Below are 4160 nucleotides of genomic sequence, written 5' to 3'. Positions count from 1 at the left end.
ACATGCGGGTGAGTAATTAATGACAGAATTTTCATTTTTGGATGAACTATCCCTTTAAAACCTGGAACCTGGCCTCATAAAAACACATCTTTAAATCCTTATAAAACTGCAAGACAAAAATGATAATTTCAATGTTTTCAAAACCTAATCCAGATCAACTTGCTTTTCTCCACAAGGAAAGTATGGCATGTCCTTCACTGGTTCTCCGAAAACATTCATTATAAAAGTATGTCTCACATCTCTGAAACCACTTTCATCATCAGTAGCTCTGCGCGCGGCCGCCACGTCATCCATCTTAATGAGATTCGGAGACCGACAAAGTTCAATACATTAGTGAGGAGAAGCATTGCGTAAACATCCAGAAACCTCAGTCAGGAGACTAAATGTGAAACTTTGGCGTGCTGGCAAAGGCTCTGTTGTTAGGCATCCACAAGATTTCACATGTTTGTGAGGAACTGCCAGTCCAGCTCTCTAGTAATGGAGATGGAGCTCCAGCATTGTCTGAACATCACTTCCACAGGAAGATCTCCAGAAGCAGCATGCCGCCCATAGATGCTGTTGATACACACGATGGCCACCTCCCTCATGAGATCTGCACGTCTTCATATCCCGGTGGGATGGTCAGCGAGCTGCGCAAGGCACGTAAGAAGCTGCAGGTGATTGTTTGTGTACTCTTTGTGGAGCTTTTTGAGAGGTTCACCTTCTTTGGGATTGTTTGCAATATGATCATTTTCTGCACCATCAAGCTGGGATACAGCAGTTACCAAACAGCCATAGTGAACACATGCTTTGTAGGAGCCAGCGTACTTACACCGGTTCTTGTAGGATGGTTTGCTGAGACGTGTTTGGGAAGGACAACAGTTCTCTGTTTTTGTGTGCTACTTCATTTCTTCGGTTAGTGGTCACCACTGTAATGAATCCTTGGTAGACTTGGTATATCTACGTATAAATAACATTTATACTTAGCGTCTAACTTACCCCACACTCAAAGCCACTTGTTTTGTTCAGGATTTAGCCTAATGAGAGCTGAGTATTATGTATCTGTACGACGTTTTCATTTGAAGAGATCTTCTGTTGGATAACTATGTGGTACGTATATATGACAGTGGTTCTCAAACAGCGGCCTAGGGTCCACTAGAGGACAAATGTCCAAGGGTTACATTATTTAATTATTTAATAAAACTATTTACATTTTAAATTACGCTACTGTTCAAGTCTGTAGTATTTTTTTTATGTTTTTGTGACTGCATTTATTTAATCAAACCCAGCAGGCACCGGACGTCTCTGTAACGTCAGGTTGACGTTGGACATGACGTCAGACCAAGCGGCAACCTCCCGCTCTCTCTCGTGAAGCCAACAAGGAAGTGACTTAAACTGTAATTCATCAACTGGCCGCTAGAGGCCGGCTGCAAAAGGGAGTCAATCCCATAGACTCCCCATGTTAAAATGCCCAACTTCACAGCAGAAAAATACATTTACAGCCTGGTTCAAAAAATGATTTTGGTCTATATAGCTAATTTTGCCCTTCATGACAACTGTGAGGGGGGTGAATTTTTTTATAAGTCATCCGTTTAAATTATATTAAGCCTTAAAATTCGGCATAATTAAGGGCGTGGCCAGGATTTAGGTCTATATAGCTAATTTTGCCCTTCATGACAACTGAGAGGGGGGTTAATTTTTTTATGACTTAAATTATATTAGGCCTTAAATTTCTGCATAATTAAGGGAGTGGCCACTTGAGTGACAGGTGGATTGCTGTCACCACCGTCGAGCTAGGAGGTCGTGGTTTCAGCAACCTGCTCCCGCCTCTTTGCCCAGTGTGACGAGTGGGGGCGGGGCCGAGAGCCGTGGGAACGGAGCGAGGCCGGTGGAGTAATTGATAATGAGCGACACCTGCACCACTCACCGGTCTCGAGTCCCACGGAGGAGCTCCGGAAGGATAAAAGAAGGAGTTACGACAGTGAAAGACGAGAGAGGACCAGGCCTGGACTTTATTTTGTGTTTTGTGTGCGGCAGTCGTCCGCGAGGGGCTGCCGCTTTACTTTCATTTTGTGTTTGTTTATTTTATTAAAGTTTTCTTTAAATGTTCGCCGGTTCCCGTCTCCTTCTTCCCGAACTACGAACTTTGTTACACCCAGTTTCGATTATCCAGGAGTGACGCGCGGTGACGCGCTGCCAAGATGGCGACGGCCCGCTCCGCCCACTTTGAGCTTCAAAAACGCTCTTCGGAAATCTACGGGTGACGTCACGGACACTACGTCCATGTTTTTATACAGTTTATGCGTCAGACAGACGTTGCATTTTGGTTGAAAATGAAAATCGGGTTGACGTCAATATTTGACGTCAATTTGACGTCGACTTAACATTGGATTTTGGTTACACAACCTAAAAACAACAAAATATCAACGTCAGCTGACGTCGGTATTGGACATCAATTTAACATTGACATTAGACGTTGAATTTACATTGAATTTTGGTCACCCGATGTCGCAACCTAAATTTAACCAAATATCAGTGTCTTATGACGTTGTGTGCCTGCTGGGAAGATACAGTAAATCAGAAATGTGAAATATTATTACAGCTTGATATATATATTATATATATTTAGATATTTTACTATATTTTAACATGTAATTTATTCATGTGATGGTAAAGGTGAATTTTTTAGCAGCTACTTCAGTCTTTAGTGTCATATAAGTCTTCAGAAATCATTTTAATATGCTGATTTGGTGCTCAAAATATGTATTTTTTCAATATTAAAAACAGTTGTGCTGCTTAGTATTTTTTATGAAAACCATGAGTCTTTGATGAATAGAAAGTTCAAAAGAACAGCATTTATTTGAAAAAGAAATATTTTGTAATATTATAAATGTCTTTACTGTCTCTTGATCAGTTAAATGTATCCTTGCTGAATAAAAGTAAGGTGACGTTGACCAATAGCAGCACAGAAGCTCTTTCATACACAGGTTTCAAACATGGCAAAACGAAAGAGAGATGATGGTGCTGCTAGGTGGAATTATGAGATGGAGGAAAGGTTTGTGGAGCTGTGGCAACAGTACTCCTGCCTGTATGATGTGTCATCGAGGGACTACCACGACAGAACAAAGAAAGAAAAATGCTGGCGAACTGAAGCGCTTCCTCTTCAGCAATGTTTACACTCTTGTTTTCGAAAGTCAGTCGCTAGTTCTGCCTTCTCGATGACATCATGCGCGTCATTAAAGACGGCACGCGATGAATGGTCAGGAAGCAACGTGTAGTCTGACTTGTTTCTTGTCCACACCACCACAAGATTTTAGGCGTCAAAATCGTGAAATCTGACACAGTGACTATCGTGACCGACAAAAATATTGTGTAGTCTGAACCCGGCATCAGGCTTCTGTTTAGCATGTTTTTGTATTTGTCTAAGCACTCATGTCATTGTGCTTTGTTTTCACACTTAATAGTCATCATACATATCAAGAACTATATGACCTATACCACAACACACCAACAAATGACTGGAGAGTGAATAGTATAGATATTAAAAACACTGGATAGCATTACCAAGAAACAAGGATGCAGTCAATGTAATTTGCTTCCATTCTTAATGGTTTCTAATTAGCTAGTTTGTTATTTAAATATATAATATAAATGTGTTCACTTTCCAGGCCTGCAATGGCATTAGATCTACCCACCCACTCAGATAGCACTAATGAGCAGAACGGTCTCTATAGACTTCTTTCTTGGAGGTCTGTTGCTATGAGACAAACATTTAACCAGAAAATGTGGGCTAACCTTTATTGATGGCTTAAGGGATTTCCGGTTCATACATTAATAATTGATGCGCTGTGACCTGTTATTCTGAGGACAGTTGCTGTGGGCGTCACAGCGCCTCCGACTCTCAGCTCAGATGTTTCAGCTAAAGCTTTTTTCAGCTTTATGGGGGAAGTCGTGGCTTAATGGTTAGAGAGTCAGACTCGTAACCCAAAGGTTGCGGGTTCGAGTCTCGTACCGGCAGGGATTGTAGGTGGGGGGAGTGAATGTACAGCGCTCTCTCCCACCTTCAATACCACGACTGAGGTGCCCCTTGAGCAAGGCACCGAACCCCCAACTGCTCCCCAGGCGCCGCAGCAAAAAATGGCTGCCCACTGCTCCGGGTGTGTGTTCACGGTGTGTGTGTG

Source organism: Sinocyclocheilus rhinocerous, unplaced genomic scaffold (assembly GCF_001515625.1).
Source record: "Sinocyclocheilus rhinocerous isolate Xijiao unplaced genomic scaffold, SAMN03320098_v1.1 scaffold200, whole genome shotgun sequence".
Classification (NCBI taxonomy): domain Eukaryota; kingdom Metazoa; phylum Chordata; class Actinopteri; order Cypriniformes; family Cyprinidae; genus Sinocyclocheilus; species Sinocyclocheilus rhinocerous.
The sequence above is the reverse complement of the archived record's forward strand: the minus strand, read 5'-3'. Positions refer to the sequence as shown.